We start from the raw sequence: 20,848 nt of genomic DNA on the forward strand, positions 1-20,848 counted from the left end.
TAAAGCCTGTTTATTCTGACTGATTGGAGGTATAAGATCGAGTGGGGCAGTTTCAATTACAGTTATTTGATGGCTAGTTTGCTGTGAGTTAATTCTACCAGTACCCTGATCATCTCCATTATGGCCCTTGTCCACAGCCTTAAGTCTTACGGCTGAGACCGAGGCCAGGTGTGTTGCTAATAATCCACCTAGTCAATTAACTTCTAGGGTCACAGTATCCAATTTGGATGTCAGGGGTTTCATTAACTCTTCTATCTTTGCCTCTAATTTTGCTTCAAAGGTGCTAATCAGTAGGGCAAATTGCTCCGGATTTATATTTATGGCAGCTACATTTTTACCTTCATGTAAATCAGTTCAACTAGCATGTCTATTTGGAACTGATTGCACTATTTCTACTCTTTTTTTACCATTCCTCCCCCCGCGTTTGGTCTGTGACTTTCTGCATGATATCACTGGTCTAGTGGTAGGCAATGGCTGTTCTAATGCCTCGATAGATATATCGGATGAATTTTCCTGGAACTCGGCATGGACCTGCGCTTCAGCCAATATGACAGCCCCATTGCCCACATCGGGGATATCAATTATAGCTGAATTTGCAACTGGGGTCGGCATATCTTCATCTGGCACCAGATGACTCCCTCGACCTAGTGAGGCCCTACGTTCACTATTAATTTGAGTCACCTTTTTTACCAGATAATTGTCCATAGTACCCAACCCGGATACGGTCTTATCAGTTTTGGATTTAGACATCGCCCGGAATTTGGGAAAAAAGAACAGACTTCAAATGCACTTTATCCTGATAACAAAATAAAAGTCTCACTTGGGTGTATAGTTCCTTGGATGCAGGACCAAAGTTCGTTGCCCAGCCCAGCCTCCTCTGGCCTCTGAGGGCCTAAGAGGGCCCGCCCTTTGCCCGGGCTTCGCCCGGCGTCCCGCGATGCGGGGCCCGCGCTGTTTAAATGCGCCTCCTGGCGCTGTTATGGGGTCAGAGGACGCGGCGCCGCTTGGCCTGCCGGGAAGTGTAGTCCCGGGGCGGCGGTGCGAGTAGTTCTGCCACAGGTGACTCTTGGTGGTGTCGGCCTTCTCTCCTGCTGCCCCAGAGATGCTGCTGCTGAGCCCGATGTCTGACCTCGTCCGGCAAAACCAGGTAAGAGGTAGGGGTAGTTTCAAGGGAAGCTCTGGGGTACGTTTTAGGGCTTGGGGTGGGGCAGGGGCTGGGGTCGGGATGTTTTATTTTTAAAGGGGGCAGGGTTTTAGGTCTGTGGGGCAAGGGGAGGGAAAGGGGGATTTTTACGGGTAGGGCGGGGTATGTTTTAAGCCTTAGGGCAGAGGGCGAGGTAGGGGGGAAGAATTTTAGGGCTTAGGGTAGGGAAGGGGTCATCTTTACAATGCATATCCCTTTACCAATCATGACTTTACAACAAAATTGCTTGGTAAAGGCATGCGTGGTAAAGGAATGCATGGTTAAGACGCATTTGTGGTTGGGACTGCATTGTAGAGGCACGAGTGATTCAGCCATGTGTGCCTCTGTCATACTACCGTACGTTTAAGTTGTTCATGTCCTGGTAGTGAAAAATGCTTACATTAGTTTTTCACTACTGCAAGGCCTACCTCTCCCACACCATAAAATTGGAATTACGTTACTACATTTTATAAATGTCATTTCCAAATGGGAAAAGTTGACACTTTCATGTTTGGTGTCTCTGGAATTACAAATTAAAGTACTAACTTTTAGTGAAGTCAGATTTTAAATTACAATTCTGAAAATGCAATTTTTAGAAAGCTGGCATTTTCTTCGCTTAGCCATTTAGTGCCTGCGGCATGTCTCTGGGTCACATTACTGGGTGTGGGTGACAGTTGGGGTTTGTGTATTCCTTCTAGACAGCCACACACAATGGGGAGCTTAGGTATGAGTAGATGGGCCATCACTGGCAGGGTGGGAGGGCTTAGCTGGGCACAGCCCCACTGAACCTTGTATAGGCTGCATACCCTCTGTAGTTAGTCTGGAGCCAGGCTCAAGAAGGCAGAGCACCAGCGCACTTCAAAGGCTTGCCTTTAGAAGCTTCTCCCCACTTCAAAGGCGCAACTGGGTAAACATACTGGCCTCAGACACCACCCCTTCAGTTCACTTCTGGACCTGTGGATACTATGTCAGGAAGAAGGACTGCTGGGCTGCTACAAGGACTGAGACTCTGCTGGACTGCTGCTCTGAAGGAAATACTGCCCCTCTGAGATGACCTGCTGCCTCCAGTACTCTTGCCTGGGCAAGAAGGATTGGACCTGCATTTCTTGATCCCATAACCAAGAGTGACTCAAAGGGCAAGTTGGGTTAGCTCCTGTTCTGAAGCCTGAGGGCCACAACACGCTTCCAACAACTTTGCCCTTGCATCTGACATTTGTGAGTCTGCCCTGCCAAGAGGTGCCACCTCAGTTCTGGATCTTCGAAAGTGGACCTAAGGCGCTCCACCAGCCTCTTTTGATCCAGCACAACTGACGTATCTCCTCTGTGCATGAGACAAACCCATGGACTTGAACCAGTCGCAAAGATTCATCACCATCATAGTCCATCAGAACTGCCACTGCACAAAGCATCCTTGGCGCAGGCCCTCTCTTCCCTAGTCGACGGCAGCCTCGATGACATCAATGGACTCCGCGTCGCAGCCTCCCAGCTTTTTGGATCTGAAGCATCGTCCCGACTGTGCACCGCATCCTCGATACTGGCCTTCGCATTGCAAACCCCGTTGATCGGATCCTTGACGACGACGCATGCCCTTACATCCCTGCCTCTCTGCATCTTAAAACTGACGCTTCACTTCGGCTATGTGGCGCATCTTCTACACAGATCCTTGCAACTCTCTACAAACCAGTAAATTAGGTACTTTTTTTCAGCTGGCATAACTAGATCCCTGTAGCTGGCGTGCGGTCCAGTACAGTTAGCCTGAACTTGTGACTTTGTCTAGGTCCGGCGCGTCCAGATATCCACAGTTGGCGCTTCGTGCTTTTTGGTGCTATTTTCAGCAAAATCTTTAAAATTTCATATCTATGGTTCTACTGATTGGATTTTTGTCATTTTGGTCATGTTTCATTTATTATAGAACGTTCTATGTTTCTAACATCGTCTCCAAGTCAAGCATGACTGCTCAGTGCCAAACTACCAGATAGTTGAGCATGGATTAATTTAGTGTTGGCTTTTGCCTCAACCTGACAAGAATTGTGGTTGCTGCTTGACCAGAGCTCACACCTCAGTCAACCAACATCCCAGTTTCTTACAGGAAGTGTCTCTGCTAGCTTCTTCACTTGTGTAGCGAAATTTAAGTTTTCCTCAAACCAAACCCCCAGATTTTTTGTAAGGCCCTTGTCGGACAGAGGGGGCGGGAAATCCGGCGGCCACAGCCTAGCTCTGAAATCCACAGAGAACGCGCCAAACAAAAGAACCTCAGATTTCGCAAACTGTCGGAGGCAGTAGCCACCCAACGCCAGTCCGTCCAAGAATTGCAACCCGTGGTGCATAGTCATGCCACAGCACTGCAGGACCTGATTGACAGGGTTCACGCGCTGGAAGACCGCACGAAGGACGTGAAAGGACGCTCTTGGCGCAACAACGTCCGGGTGGTCGGCTTGCTGGAGGGAGAGGAGGGAAGGTACCCAGAGCAATACACAGAGGCATGGCTGCGGTCGCTCCTGCCATCTGGGACATTGTCCTCCCACTTCGTGGTAGAGAGGGCACACAGGGTACCGGCACAAGCTCAGCGGCCTGGGACCCGGCCTCACCTGTTCCTCTTCAAGCTCCTCAACTACCGTGACCTCGATGTGGTGCTACGTGAAACCCGGAAGCTGAACGACCTCACAGTGGGCAACAGTCACATGATGTTCTTCCCAGACTACACAGCGACAGTGCAGAAACTCACTGCTGTACCCTTCTCGCCTCCGGGTGGTCACCAAGGAGGGTACGCAATTCTTTGAGGCCCCGTCGGAAGTCTGGGACTGGTTAGAAGAGACGGGGCAATGGTCAGGAACGAGACCCACAGGCCCGGAGAAAGAGCAACGCTTCAGAAGACGGAGGAGGAAGAGAGGGTCCCGCTGAGGCGCAGACATTGGCCAGGTCGCCCCTAGCCCGGAAAAGTCGCGACAGGAACAGCAAGAAGCCCTGGAGGTGGTGGCAATGCTGGGAGTGGCGAGCGGCACTGGCAGTTCTGACGCCAGACAGCAGAGCGATCTGAACGTGAGCGGTTACTCCTCGCCATCCACTGTACTGTCAGATGATATAAACCTGCCCGTGGTAATACCACAGACTGCTGACTTCATTATGTGACTGGCTACCAGACTCTGATGGCCGGCTTCAGGCTCTGGCCCTGCATACATCGTTCACTATATCCTTTACCTATCTGTTACGCAACGCACTGTCAGTGCATGGCGCTAGACACCTGTAGCTGACGCTATCTGGAGTATATATACCACTTGAGCCAGGCGGGGGCGTTTTCAGACCTGCGACCGAGCACCATTGACCCCTGGGTGCGCGCGGAGGGCCTGCTTGGGCGGCCCGCGCAGACGTTGCACACCCCACACCTTAGTTCCTTTTGAGCGCCTCATAGACACTCACTGGCCCTAGGCAAGGGAGCGCCTTAAATTGACTGTTGGCTGCACGCTCCACCGCATACACACTGCGTTAAGATAGCGTATCGCTACATGGTAGACCCACGTTTAATCTCTTAGTTTGGACGTATGCCCCGTTGGGAACTCGCCCACCCTGTTATATTGGTGATCTTTGTTTTTATGATTCAGAAGCGGCACACTGATTACTTACCACGAGTAACTGCCCCATGGCCCCTCCCGGGGCGCCCCTCCTCGGCCCCTGTGCGATGATACCATGACCTCACACATGGCAAGCACTAACATTGTGAGTTGGAACATCCGCGGCATGCACACCCTGGCGCGTCGCTATGCTGTCTTCTCTTATCTCCAACGGCACGGGGTGGGGATTGCACTGCTCCAGGAGATGCACATGTCCCGGACAGAGCTAGGTAGACTGCGCAGGCGCTGGAGAGGGCAGATATACAGCACATCATTCTCTGCACACGCGCGCAGCACACTGATCTGGGTGAGGGCCAGCGTCCCGTTTATCTGCGAGGACGCTCTGGTAGACCTGGAGGGGAGATACTCTCTAGCGAAGGGGAGGAAGTCCTCCTGGGGTCCCTATACGCCCCAACACAGGTCAGCACCTTTTCCTGGAAAACCTAAATCATCCCTTACATAAATACGCGGGTCTCCCTTGATTACTGGGCGGGGATTTTAATATGGTTCTTGACATACACCTGGACCGATCCTTCCCCCCTTTCGTGCTGCAGCAGTAACATTGAATGCACAGGCACTACAGGACTGGCTTGCACATTGGGGAATGCATGACCTTTGGCGCGCCCAGCATCCTACCGATAAAATATACTCTTACTACTCACCAGTCCATGACCTCCATGTCTGCCTATACCGCATAATAGCCTCCCAGTCACTGCTCCCCCTCCTGTCCAGGACAGAATATCTGGGTAGGATGCATTCAGATCATAATCCCCTATTATTTCAATTTAGCTGGGAAGCGGACCGGACCCCTGTACCCACGTGGCGGCTACAGCCAGCCGTGCTAGAGGATGCTGAGTTTCGCTCTTCATTGGGCACTGCCATCCTAGCTTACTTCGAGGAGAACGCGGAAACGGCGAGCGACCCCATGGTGGAATGGGATGCACATAAAGCGACCATACGCGGGCACTGTATGGGTGCCATGTGGAACATCCGTAAAGTAGTGTCTCATTTCCTGACTCGACTCGAATCCGAGCTTCTACGCTATGAGAGGGAAGGCGAAGGGACTGGTAGACATTCGGCCAAGCTTAGCGAACTTAGGGGTGAGCATCCGGTCCTCATGGAAAGGCTGCGATGCCACAATTATGCGGCGCACACGACCTGGACCCACGCCAGGGTGAATAGGGCTGGCTGCCTACTGGCCTGGCTGATACAAAAGACAGGCTGCGGTGCACCGGTGGGCGCTATCCGCACAGGGGGAGGGGAGATGGTTTATACGCAGCGCGAAATTCACCGGGCACTGACTGATCACTACAGACAGCTATATGTGGCCCGAGGCACGGGCCCTAGGCATGTGATGGCTGAGTTCTTGGACTCGATTGCTCTGCCCACTGCCACTGACGACCAGAATGCCGCGCTCAATGCCCCGCTCAAATTAGAGGAAGTGGGAGAAGCGATCCAGGCCTTGGCGACTGGGAAATCCCCGGGCCCCGACGGCCTGCCAGCTGAATACTACAAAGCAAACAGGGAGATCCTAGCGCCCCGGCTCCTCCAATTGTACAATGCAGCAATAGACGCAGGTCTGTTTCCACCGTCCCTACGGGAGGCATTTCTAGTATCACTGCCCAAGCCAGATAGAGACCCAACGGCACTGGGCTCATATCGTCCACTGGCAATGCTTAACGTAGATTACAAAGTCTATGCCAAAATCCTTGCAGAACGCCTGGCGTCGGTGGTCCCTCACTTAGTTCACTCGGATCAAAATGGCTTTGTGCCGGCGCGGTCCACCTCACTGAACCTCAGGAGATATTTTAGGGTGGCAGCGGTAGCAACGGATGCCTGGCCTTGAGCGGGGTGCCTAGTGTTAGATCTGGAAAAGGCTTTCAACTGCCTAGAGTGGGGCTACCTGAAGTCAGTGTTGGAGAAATATGAACTTTATGTGGACTTCCTGCAGATGGTGGACCTCTTGTACCATAACCCAGTAGTTCGTGTGAGGTTGGGACCCTATGTCTCGGAGGCAGTGGCGGTGGGCAGGGGCACTCGTCATGGGTGTCCTCTGTCCCCGTTGTTCTTCGCACTGGCCATGGAACCCCTGGTTGCAGCCCTACGACAGACACTGGGTGATGGCATCCCGCTGGGAGATGGCGTCCACCAGGTGTCACTCTACGCCGATGACCTGCTAGTGTTTGTCAGGGATATGAACCACATCCCGGAGCAACTGGACCGTCTGCTGCGCCGATTCGCGGAGCTCTCCGGGCTCCAGGTGAACGCAGGCAAGTCCTGCCTCTTTGCATTCAGCGGAGGGGTGGATGATCCGGGGTTCCAATTACACGTCACGAGAGTCCAATGGAAAGCAGACACATTTAAGTACCTGGGGATCCAGATCTATCGCCAGCCGACTGACCTATTTGGCGGGAACCTGGGACGGGCGGTGGCTGCGCTCAGATCGCAAATTGGCTTCTGGTCCACGCTTCCACTGACACCCACGGGTAGAGTAGCCCTGGCCAAAATGGTCATGCTCCCCCGCCTTTTGTACTACTTCACTAACCTGCCTCTATTCATACCTGCTTCCTTCTTCTCCATGCTCAACAAGGTCTTGCGCGACTTCATCTGGGGCGAGTCCCATCACCAGCTGGCGCACGGGAAATTGTTCCTCCCCACTGACAGAGGCGGATTAGCTGCTCGCTGTTTCGAGCATTATTACCTGGCTGCGCAACTCCAATGGATCGCCATCTGGCTAGCGGACAGGGGCAGGAAAGACACGGCAACGGGCGATCCCCCTTACACGCTGGAGAGAGTCTTTGCACTATTCCACCCGCTGGCGGCCTCGACACGCCCTACCCCGCTACTGTTGGCGGTGGCGTACAAATGCTTCCGCAGGGCACTGCAACTCACACGGACAGTGCTCCCTTACGCTCCGGCAGTGACTTTGGAGGGTTCGCCGGGAGGCGGGGGGGTCCTTACGCGCCACATGTTAGAAAGATGGCAAGAAGCTGACATCCAGTCGCTAGGCGATTTGTACAGCGATGGGGCACTGATACCATACGGGACACTGATTGCTGATGACGGACTTCCTCCGGGGGGGTTTCTACTCCACGGCTCCCTTCTGGCACACATGACAAATAGGTGGGGGGATGTCACAACAGAGCCTAAGCAGCATCTAACCATACAATACCTTCACGTCATGGGTAGGGGTAGACACCTGGTTAGATGGTTTGCTGCATCTTTGAGGACACACACGGAACTAAATTTGGGCCCACTGCGGGGCAAATGGGAGCGGGATCTGGGGCGGGCACTCGCTGATAAAGAATGGGAGAGAATCCTAAAAAGCCCAGTGCGCTTTCCCAGAAATATGCGCTTCCATCGGATCCAGGTATATATTGTTCACAGGGCCTTCCTCACCCCTGCCCTAATTAATAAATAATTCCACAGAACAGATGCGTCCTGCCCACTGTGCGGTGAGGTAAATGCCGATCTTCTCCACCTTCTGTGGCACTGTCCAGGGCTGGGCACATACTGGGGGGACATTAGCGGGCTCCTTCGGCAATGTACCGGACGCACAATTCATTGTAACTGGCCTGAAAACCTCTTGCATAATTTTCAGCGGCCTCTCAAGGAAAAGGTATCATCCCGGTTCCTAGACCTGGGGATGGTAGTGGCGACACGCCTCCTCACTAAGAGGTGGAAGGCGCGGGATCCCCCTAGCGTGCGGGCCTGGACTCTGTCCCTTCAAGCGTGGGCCCGGGTGGAATGGACTGCCAGACTGCAGGAGGAAACAGTGGGGCTCCGCAGGAGATCTATCGCAGAGCACTGGGAACGCATGATCATTGCCCTTCACTCAGCGGAAAGCGCTGTAAGCGGTGGAGTGACGGAGGATTAGCCGGGCACATCGGAGGCTGGGGTGGCACACTGCAGACGTTATACCCGATATTTAGACGGGTGCACTATACGATGCGGACACAAAGGGGAGCAGTGGGGGTTGGATCGCGTGTGGGCGGAGGCCGGGGGGACTGTTGGGGGCGGGAAAAAGGAGGGGGGACAGCACATACTGTATATTTGTGATCATGTCGCAGTTTGTTTGTTTGCTTTTTCAACAAAGAATTGTATTGTTCATATATACAAGGCATTTCTGTGTGCGGGGCTCGGCCGCACAGGCCCCTCTTGACTGTAGACATCTCCTGGTGCATGTATTACATCTGATTATATCCATGTGTCACATTGCAGTGCCCAGAGGATTACATATGATCTATATCCATGGATGCCTGATATTGCCACAGCGAAGAAATGTATGGAATTTCAAGTGTATTGCAATGCTTATAAAATATAAATGCCAATAAACAGATTTGACAAAAAATGAAGGGGGCAGGTCCATTCTCCCTACTCAGCAAGCAGGGAAGGCCTCAATCAGCAGGGCAGCAGAGCGTCTTTCTTTTGTACTATCCAGTGATCCAGGAATTGTATTGAAGAATGGATCTGAAGGTCAAATTTTTATACCAGGTGCCCCCTTTGAGGTAGGAGAAGATTCAGGAGTTTCCCCCTACAGAGATGTCTGGAATTTCTTGCCTGTCTGCCCTGGTCCCAGTCTGTCTGGGGTCACAACAGGCCAGTGTGAATTTATATGTGAAATCGGCCAGTGGCTTTGAAGTGTAAATGTGGTCAATGACAGCCCCCCGACATCAAGCCCGGATGGTCCACCCTGCCAACACTCAGACCCTCTATTGTTCTGTTGTGATACTGGCTGGAAGGAATACACAAAGGCCAACTGCAAACTACACCTGGTCATGTGACCCATGGAACAGGCTGCAGACCCAAAATGGTTAGGACAAGAAAGTGCAAACTTTCTAAAAGTTATATAAAAAAGGAAAAACACCCTCATTCACCAGAGATTAATATTCATTGTAAAAGATGACATGCAGACCTTTTTTCACAATGTCAAACTTCAATTACTTAAGGAGATCATTTGAAGATTTCAAAGTTACAAATCAACGTTCCACAGCGAAAATTATATTCAGCAAATATCGGATTGTTTTATAAAACATTTATATATTTGCCACTTAAATACTTTAGACCTTCAATAGAATCACAAGACAACAAAAACAATGTTGTGTCTGCAAGAAGGAAGACAATCTTATCACATTTAGATAGTATTTTTTTTAAATGTTTAACAAAACTATCAAACAATAAAAACATTGTTGTGTGTCCCCAAAGAAGACAATATTTTACATTTAGATAGAATTTTTCAAAATGTTTAACATATTTCATGTATGAACATTCCCCGTTCTATTCCCAGTGGTGAAAAAGTAATGTTGTGGTTTAGTATAAAAAAATTCTTAAGAAAGGCTGCTGCAGCCATGGACGGTGCAGTGAAGAGTGGTGGGGCAGTGGGGGGGATATCGACAGACGATGAAGAGGGAAAATTCATTATTAATATAATTTTCGCCAGTCATCGTCCTTAGAAATCCCCCCCCCCCACCGCTCTTAACTGCACTAGCCGCGGCTGGTCCCCTGCCCTGGTGCCATATGATGTCCTCAAAGTGGTTCAATCGCTTAGTAGTAAGGCACCTAAGAACTCCTTCAGCCAAGCCAACGTGTTTCTTTCTCCGTGGGGACAATGAATCTGTGAGATATTCTTCAAGGCTAGTGCATTTTAAATTTAGAACAAGTTGGATATGCCTAAAAAAGTTCCAATGGGCAGGCATTAATGGGAATAATCGGCCACATGCATCAATGTTGCCGTTTGCGAATCCTTATTTGCGAAAATTAAGGAATCGCAATTAAGAATTCGCAAACGGCAATGCATGAATAATTCGCATTTTTTTAGCGATTTCTTATTTTTCCTTAATTGCGATTCACAATTTGCGAATCGCAACTAAGGAAAACCCTTCCCATTGATTCCTATGGGCCAAGAGGCCCATAGGAATCAATAGGAAGGCATTTACAATTTGCGATTTTCAATTTGCGAATCGCAAATTGAAAATGCAATTTCAAGGGTGCAGGGGGGGGTCCAAAGAACCCCTACCTGCACCCCGAAATTAAACTTAAGTGCAATTTACACACACACATGTCCCAAGGACATGTGTGTGTGTAAAATGCAACTTTCAAAAATGCATTTTTGTGCATGTTTGAAGGTTTTCAGTAAATTACCATGAGGTTCAACCTCATGCTAATTTACCACTTCCATATTGCCAATTCGCAATTTAAAAATGATCATGCATTGCATGTAAGAAATCTGAAATTGCGATTTCTTAAATTCAATCGCAATTTTAGAAATCGCAACATGATTGCGATTCCTAAAATTGCGAAATACATGATGCATTCCAATTTTGATAATTGCATTCGCAAACGGCTGAAAATTGCGATTCGCACCGTTTGCTAATGCAATTATCGTTGATGCATGTGCCTGAATGTGTTTAGCAAAACACCAATTTAGTGTTTCTTGTTTACAAGTACATGCGCCTACCAGTTCGATTCAGTGTCGGTCTTGGTATACTGAGAACACAAAAAGCATAAAAACCGGGTCTTGAGTCATTGAATGATATATCACAAAGACTTTTGACTCCCTTTATCGAAACACCCAATGGAAATAACTTAAAGGGGCCCTCACCCAGTTAATATGCCAATTTTCACTGTGGAAAGAGAAGAAGCAGCGAAATGACATTTGGAACGAATTTAATTATTTCTAAATGCATTGTAGCATTTATTATTGTTCCTCCAGATGTACATACCTTCTTCTCCCCGCATGTTGAATTTCACATGAATATCTTGGAATGTTACGAGCGATTCTGCCTCCGCCTGGACACTTGTGTATCCTTCAGACATCCAAATGCTTTACAGTCAATTTGTTGCTCCCACCTGATGTCTAGCGTTACTAACTTCAACACAGATCACGTGAATCCGGAAATACATGGGAAATGTAGTTTTGTATGCGCAACAGATCTCTGTAACCATAGAATATATTTCCACCAAATCATATCTCTAGAAACTCATGGGAAATGTAGTTTCAACATAAGGGATCTTTAAAACAATAGATGTATCTTAAAAACGATAGGATGATAATTTCCATGTACCATTTTACAAAAATTCTTTTGACGATTCCTCAGCCAATATAAAGTCTTGTGATGGCCAATACTTATTTGTTGCTTTATTACCACCTGACGTTGTTACGTGATGGGATATGTAGTGTCAATATACAGTTATTCAATTCCACATTACTACAAACTTTCATGGGAAATGTAGTTTCATTATGAATCCTGGAGTTCCGCCTTACAATTTTATTGCAAAAATTACCATGTAGGAGTGCTAGAATGTTTACTCATAGTTTAAATATTTTTGATCTCAGATAATTCATTCAGACCTGTCTCAGCTGTACGTTACTTCAAAATCATTATTGCTTCTATTCTTAGACATTTCACCTCTATATCATTGTTTAAAGTAGTTACATCTTTAAGGACACTCCATGTCATATCATTTGCACTGTGGTTTTGATCAATGCAATGGTGGACTAATGGAGTACGCAATACTTTCTTCTTAAACTGAGATTTGAGTTGAATAATAAGCATTTTTATTACCTGTGTGGTCTTTCCGATGTATGCCTGTTAGACCTGGCATCCTTGGCGTGGTTTCCTCTTTCTTTTCGCCTCTGCATCCTGTATTTTTGATTGGATGCTGGACTTCATTTTCGCTGGTTTTAGGTCTCTTGGCACTTTACCACTTCTGGCCAGTGCTAAAGTGCAAGTGCTCTCTGTGCAAATTGTACTAATAATTGTTTTCTCCATGATTGGCACATTTAATTTACTTGTAGGTCCCTAGTAAATTGCATTATGGGTGAACAGGCCGTGTAAATTAAATGGACCTGGCCTAGCAGTTCGGGCTGGATTGTTCCCATTGGGCACAGGGTCAAGACTGAATTGCATATGGCTGGGTCAAAATTCGAATGGCATAGTGAGCAAAAAAACGATGAATTTAGGCCCAGATCTCTGTACTTGGGTGAATGTATGACATTGTTCTGCATTCTGTCCATCAATTGTTCTTTTTGCATTTGTCACCTCGAGTGGGACGGGTATCTCCAGACGTGGGTTCCGTGCTCTCCGTGCCATTGGAGTCGAGCTATCCTGGCTGATGAGGGCTGACAGCCTGAAACTGGTCCTAGGATGCTTGTTTACAGTCCAGGGAGGACCTGGCCTGGCAGTTCGGACTGGACTGTTCCCATTGGGCGCAGGGTCAAGACTGATTTGCATATGGCTGGGTCCAAACTGGAATGACATGTCTACCTGTAAAGTGCAGCTGATTTGCCAGGCCCAAACCTTCCCTTTCACTACATGTAAGGCACCACTAAGGTAGGCCCAAGGTAGCCCCATGGGCAGGGTGCAGTGTATGTGGAAGTTAGGACATGTACTGATGTGTTTACATGTCCTAAGAGTCAAATACTGCCAAATTCGTGTTTCATTCTCGTAAGGCCTATCTCTCCTAAAGGTTATCAGTGGAGCTGTCTTGTAGCATCTTACAAGAGTAACTTTCAATTGGGAAGAGATAGAGATCTGGAGTTTGTATTTTCTGAGCTCACAAGTTAAAAATACTTCTTTTAGTGAAGTTGGGGGCATATTATCAACAAAGTGGCGAAGAGCTGTGTTAGCCATCTTGGCTTAGCGCCTCTCTTCACCACTTCGTAAACGCTAGGCTGCACCATATTACCAAGGATATGGTACAGTCTAGCGTTTCCCTCTGCGCTGGCGATAGGTTTTACAACTTATTGCCAGCACAGGCACCCTTGCACCAGAGTGCAAGGGTGTCTGCGAGCAGGGAGGTTTGTTTATGTTCAGGAAGGAGTTCCTTCCTGCACATAAACAAACCTTAAATGCCAATTTTTAACTTATATGTGTGCTGCTTTATGCAGCACACATGTAAGTTACAAATTGGCATTTCTAAAAAGAAGTTTGTTTATGTACAGGAAGGGACACCTTCCTGTACATGAAGAAACCTTGGCATTTTGCATTTTCCATGTGTGCTGCAAAAGACAGCACACATGAAAAAAGCAAAAACGCGGAGAAATGAAGCATTTCTCTTTGTTTTGCCACTTTAACACCAGGATTTTTCTGGTGTTAATTTCGGTGCTGTCACCTATTATCACCAAGCTTGCTAATAGGTGGCAGCACCGAAGTGAATGGGTGTTGCGTTGCAACGCCCACTGCAACACCCACAGCACGCCTTCTTTCACGATGAGTTTATCGTGAAAGGGGCCCTATTACCAAGGCAAAGCTAAGTCAATTAACGTGGCTTTAAGCCACGTTAATTGCCTTAACGCTGCCTTGATATTAGGGCGATGCAAATATCGCCGCATTATCGGCAGAAAAGTGCCCATAACGCAGTGATAAGGGGCTTGATAATATGCCCCTTGGTTTTTAAATAGTGTGTTTGAAAATGGCACTTTCGGAAAGTGGGCATTTACTTGCTGGCAACCAATTTATGCATCCTCACACTGGTCATAGCATAAAACTTAGACACAACGCAGACTGTACCACAGAAGGTGTAGTATATGCAATTAAATGCCCCTGTGGGCTTGTATATGTAGGGAGGACCAGTAGGAAAATAAAGACAACATAAAAGCCGAATTAGGAACCATAACACTAACTCTTCCTTAGCAAAACACTGGGTAGAAGCGAAACACACTATTCCCCAATTAAGATATACTGTTCTAGAATGTATCCAACGAATTTCAGGAATGGACTTTCACACCCTTCTAGCTAGAAGGGAAACTCACTGGATAAAGACCCTAGGAACTGTTATTCCAGGGCGTCTAAATGACCATTATGAACTACTTTGCTTTTTATAGATAAGGAGCGTTTCTACCTAGATTGTACGTGAGTACACTGGAATTTTCTTCTCTCAGATCTGTTCACGCACATGTATTTTTTCCTTCTTTTCTTTTATTTTCCCAGTTGATACTGAACTTCTCTAAACATGTTTCTTTCATCTCTGTTGCACCTTTATGGGTTTGCATCTCCAGTTACAGCGTCTTTTTATACCTTTTTTTTTCTTATAGTATGGATGTTCGTTTTTTCCTTAGCATGGTGTTTCATGTCCATTAACCATTCACTTACGCATTGTGGGGCATATTATCAAGGGGCTTTATCTCCGCTTTTTTGGCTTTAAAAGCCAAGAAAGCGGAGATAAAATTATCTCCCTATTACCAAGCTGTCGCTAACACCAGTTAGCGACAGCTAATAGGAGATAGTGACCATCTTGGGCCCCGCTTTGCATGTCAGTGATATTTATCACTAATGACATGCAAAGTGGGCGTGCCAAGATGTTAGTGACTGAAAACAGTCGCTAACATCGCTATCTCCTATTACCAACTTTTGGAGATATTCGCGCTAAGCGCGAATATCTCCAAAAGCTAACACTTGCCCAGGAGCAGTTCTTAGCCATGTTATCCAATGGGAGGTGGATAACATGGCTAAGAGCATTTGCTCGATAATGCATGAATATCGCTGACTTTTCAGCGATATTCATGCATTGCGGCCGTTTTTTATCGCATTTGCGATAAACCTTGCTAATAGCAAGGTTTATCTGCGATAAAAATCGCCGATGTGCGGCGATAATTTTTGTCTCTAAACAAGTTAGAGACAAAAATTATCTCTATTGGTTGGTAATATGCCCCTGTATTTTTTGGGCTTCAGTTTTCGAAGCAATTTTTACTTTAGTCTGGTTCACTAGCCTGCCCTTACCAGCCACTTTCGTTTTTTAGTATCGATAGTCCGTTTTCTATTTTTATTCCCATATATCCCGGCGAGTTCCGCACCACGTGAGCTGATGGGCGGACTCGCTTCCTACCTCGGAACTTAGTCGATGGCGTTTGTTACTACAGATACGGCAACAGACTGTTTGTCCGGTTTGTATCAGCCATAAGTATTAGGTAACTCAATGCTGAGGATTGTATTACTTTTATTGCAGATCTTTTTTCTACGGGCTCACGGAGCCATTTGCTACACTTGACTACCGACGATAAGCTTTTCAGCTACTCTTCGTTACAATGTGATTACGTACCTCCACCACAGTCGGTAATACACCTTGTTCCCACTGTTTTCCAGGCTTTTTGGACTTATACCAATGGTCCTTCCAATAGAGGCAGTACAATTTCTGATAATAGGCGTTTGCCGTGCACTTCCCTCTAAGTAAGCGTATTTCTGTACTTTATTTCAGTTTAGTGTGAGCACGTGTTTTTTTGATATAAGGCAAGAGTCTCTTTCACATGGAATAGGAGTTTCCGGAATCTATTCACACTTGAATAGACGGTAATTTATCTCACTAACTTCTTGGGATTTTTAGCGTATCTGGAGTGATTTGCATGATTTCTTAGCATAGGAATTGTTGGACTTTATGCACGGTGCACAACTCGGTCCAGGTGGAGGTTTCCTTTCTTTTCTTTTCTTTCAGTGGCACTCCCCAGCCGTTCTTTAAGCAAGTGTAATCCACACATAATTTGGACATAGCATACATTTGATTGTTGCTGTTTTGTAGATCCCGTAGACACTTCACTACTGGACGCTGTCATTTCAAGATTGATTTTCATCTTCCTCAATATATCCCCTGACGAAGGGTTTAAGCTAAACCCGAAATGCATTGGGATTCTGGATATCAACCTTAATTGTTTAATTGTTACATTCTTTTATGTGTACCTTTCAAGTGGTTAATATATGTATTTGATTATGTGGATATTGAACATTCTCTGGTAATACATAGGAACCCGCATATGCATTTTACACAAATGTGCAAAATGAACCTACATGTTACTTATGTTTTTTCATGAACTTGCAACACATTGAGAATAAATGTTATTTGCTTATGCAGCAAATTTATAGATTGAATTTGTGTCTACTTCACATAAGGCCCACGGCCCATTTGTTGTGCCTCTAGCAGCCCAGGGTTTTCCTTGGGCTCTTATTTATACTTTTGGAAAGTGGGCATTTACTTGCTTTATAAATAACAATCTATCTCTTCGGGTCTTATTGGTGCACTAGGAGCCTGAAAGGGATCAAAAAAGGTGTAATCTGTATTAAAAAAACTCTCATTTCCAAAAAACATGTGTTCATGGTTTGCTTAATCCTAATGGGGATTCATCCCTTAAGGACTAGAACCCTCACTCACCCATAGGTGACATGCTTCATCATTTGGGTTCCTCCTTACCAGTAATTTAACCTAGTCTTGATGGGAGCTACGACTTCTAAACTTTAATGAAGGAGCTCAGAGATTTTTTTATCCAGTATGTTCTTAGGAAGGATACTAAATCCCATATGTGAGCCAGTGGGGTAGTAAAGATGCAGTGCAGTGATAAAGTGAATAAACCAATATGTTAAAGGGAAGTGTATTAAAACTGTCTAGGTTGATGCACAAAGTACGATTTTATTCACGTGCTCAAACTGACAGGGTTAAAAAGCAAGGCAAACAAGTAGTATAGATTTAAAACTACTTATCTCTCAAGGTCGACATGTTTCAGCCACGTGATCTAAAACTAGTATCGGTGGCTTTCTTCAGGACCTATAAAAGGATGTGTAGCAAAAATACATCCTTTTATAGGTCCTGAAGTAAGGAGGAACCCAAATGATGAAGCATGTCACCTATGGGTGAGTGAGGGTTCTAGTCCTTAAGGGATGAATCCCCATTAGGATTAAGCAAACCATGAACACATGTGTTTTGGAAATGAGAGTTTTTTTAATACAGATCATACCTTTTTTGATCCCTTTCAGGCTCCTAGTGCACCAATAAGACCCGAAGAGATAGATTGTTATGTATAATGTTTTAAGGGGGAAACTTCTCTTCGCAGGTCTATAAACTAGATTCCCTCGGACCCCAATTACAATCTTTGGTGTTACACATTTACTTGCTTTATCATTCTGTGTCTCTGGCTGCCTGTGGAATTAACGTCTGCGTAAGAATGAAAGGGGCCTGGCTGTGCATTCACTCTAGACTGACACACAAAGGAAGCTGAGGTGTGCCCTGCATAACCTGATGGCCCATCACCAGGCTGATGGGTCTTCCTGAGCTAGACAGGTGGGAGGAGTTATCACTGATAGGGCTGTGCCTGTCCTCTCACAATGCTGTTTCCACCCCTTTAGAGTGTGTTTGGAGCCAAGGCAGGGGAAGGCAGAAACTTGTGAACTACAAATACTTTACTTTGAAGTATTCCTACATCAAAGACCAAAAGTGGTATAAGTATTGGACCTGCTACTCCATATTTTTAGAACACTTGTGGACTGAGGACCTTGCCAAGAAGAAGAGCAGAAGAGCAGCCAGGAGGAGTCCTGCCCCTTTGCTGTGTGTTGCTTTGCTGGGTTGACCTGCAGTTGCTGCTTCTGTCTGTGGGCCGAAAAAGAACTGGACTTTGTTTTATGGGATCCTACTTTCCAAGTTCTCTAAGGGTTTGTGTATGCTTGCCTCCTTTTGGAAGTCTCAGGGACAGCAAAGACTTCATCTCACAGCACCTAAACTGCTGGGAGTTCTGACCTGCCAAGTGGTGCCATCTCCAGGTATGGGCCATTGGAAGTGTTTGCCTGGCTGTAAACTGCAACAAAAGCATTGCCGATTCCATCTTTGATGCCGCTGCCTGCACCGACGCCGTGGCCATTGCTCAGTAAAGAGCGCAGGACCAACCTCGACTACACCGCAGCCTTGGTGAGACTGATGACGGTGCATCTTGCGGAACTCGCTGCCCCTGCCTGCACCGTGGCCGTGGGCACCGCCTCATCACCCTGACTTCGACAGCATCGTATTGTTGGCCTCACCAATGACGCCCCCAGGCGCCATCACTGACACCCTTTTCTGCACCGCAGCCATGGTAACCGCCTCGCTGCACTGCCCTCGACAACTCCGCACTCTAGGGCTGCTGATGACAGTGCCCCCGACTCTTACACCAGCTCTTCACACCAACGCCACGCCATTGCCTGCACCGAAGTCATGGACACTGCATGGTGATGTGCACAACGTATCACCCGCAATAACACTGCAGCCCAGGCACTGCCAACTTCAGCGCTCCTGACTTCGATCTCACGGAGTTCGATCTGCAACGTGTGTGATTTTGAGGACTCACCGACTTGCAGCATCGATGCCTATGATGTTAGCGATGGTGCAACGCCTCTCCCCAGCCCCTCAATGCAAGGTCCCAGATGCCTCACAAATTCCTAGGTACTGTTTGTGGGTCTTTCCCGATGCCGTAACTGGCCCCCAACTCCTTCGGAGTTGAACGGAACTGTTGGATTTGTCTCTCATGACACCACAATAGCCCCACTTGGAGCGTGTCTTCCAGGAACTATATTTTCTACAGAAATCATTTTTTTGTGATGTCTTGATTTATCAATGGTGGATTTTTATCATTTTGGTCTTGTTTTCATTAGATAAATAGGGCAAGACTCTCAAATTGCAGAGTCCAGGGGCTGTTGAAGAGTGGAGTAATGTCTTTGATTACCCTGAGACTTCTACCAGGAGTCAAGCAGAAAAGCCCTTAGAGCAACTCTGGGTTCAAGTGGTGGAGAGATGCATGTCAAGTCCTTCTCAACTCCAGGCAAGAGGGCAGCAGGCAGCAGGCCGGCTGAGCAGGCGTCCATCAGAAGCCAGCAGAGTAACAGTCCTTTCTGCAGCACAGCAGTCATTCGTCCTGGCAGTGTATCCACAGATCCAGAAGTGTACCACCTTGATGGTGTCATATCCAGTTGCAACTTTGAAGTGGGAGAGACTTTAAAGAGAGGCCTTTGAAGTGCACAGAGTCACTGCCCTCCTGTCCCTGGCTCCAGACTCTGTACAGGGGGTAAGCATTCTTTATGTGGGGACAGGACACACTCCTTTCAGGTGTAAGTGTCAGCTTCTCCCTCCCTCCCATCCTGTCCAATATGGCCCAAGAGGCACACCTAAGCTCCCTTTGAGTATGGTTGTCTAGAGGGAATGCACAAAGCCCAGGTGTTACCCACCCCAGATGAGTATTCAGAGGCATGAAGAAGGCACCAAATAGCTAAAGGAAGAACATGCCAACTTTCTAAATGTGGCATTTCCAGAATTACAATAAAAAATCTCACTTCACCATAAATTTGGATTTTACATTGTGATTCCAGAGATCAAACTTGGGTGTTTCATCTCTTTCCAAATGGAAATTACACTTCTAAAATGTAATAGGATAATCCCAGTGTTAACCTATTGGCGAGATAGGCTTTGCAGTAGTGAAAAATGAATTTAAGGGTTTTTTACTACCTGGACATGTAAAACTTAAAAATGCACGTCCAACTTTTTAAATTCACTGCACCCTGCCGTTGGGCTGTCCAAGGCCTACCTTAGGGGCTACTTATATGAATTAAAAAGGAAGGTTTGGGCCTGAAAAGAGGTTAACTTGCCAGGTCAACTTGGCTCTGCAGTGGCAGGCCTAAGGCATGTTTAAAGGGCTACATAAGTGGGTAGCACAATCAGTGCTGCAGGCTCACTGGTGCTACAAGGGACTTGTTTAGGAACAGAGAGTCTTAGTTATGAGTCGTACATGCGTAACAAACTCAGGTGTATCTACAGAGTATCACACTTTGTTTTGCACTAGAATCAATTAGAGGAAGGATAATAAAAGAGAACACACGGAGAGAATTTATATTTCTGAAAAAGTTATTATTCTGTATTCAGTGATGAAACATTGAATTTACATCTTGGGAGACAGGTACATAGAGATAAATCAAAGCAAAAAACTGAGAACAGAGGTATAGTTAATCACACTCCTTCAGTTCACAGCTCAAACATCAACTCCCGGTCAGTGTAAAAAACAACCAAAAATAATTAATAAACAATGGTCGAATGTTGGTGACAACGCAGCACTTTAGGAGATGATGGAGGTGTCGACGTTTCGGTCTAATGTGCTGTCGTCATGTAGACCATCATCAGGACTAAACATTTCATTGCAGAAAAAACTCCCTAAATTAAAATAAAACAAAATTACTAACAATCATACGTCAAATGATTCAACAATTAGTTAAAAAACTCCATGTGTCAGGCAAAGCCTGTATTGTCTATTGAGAACCAAGCATTTTACCCCTTCCTG

This window comes from Lissotriton helveticus, chromosome 3_1, assembly GCF_964261635.1.
Source record: "Lissotriton helveticus chromosome 3_1, aLisHel1.1, whole genome shotgun sequence".
NCBI lineage: Eukaryota > Metazoa > Chordata > Amphibia > Caudata > Salamandridae > Lissotriton > Lissotriton helveticus.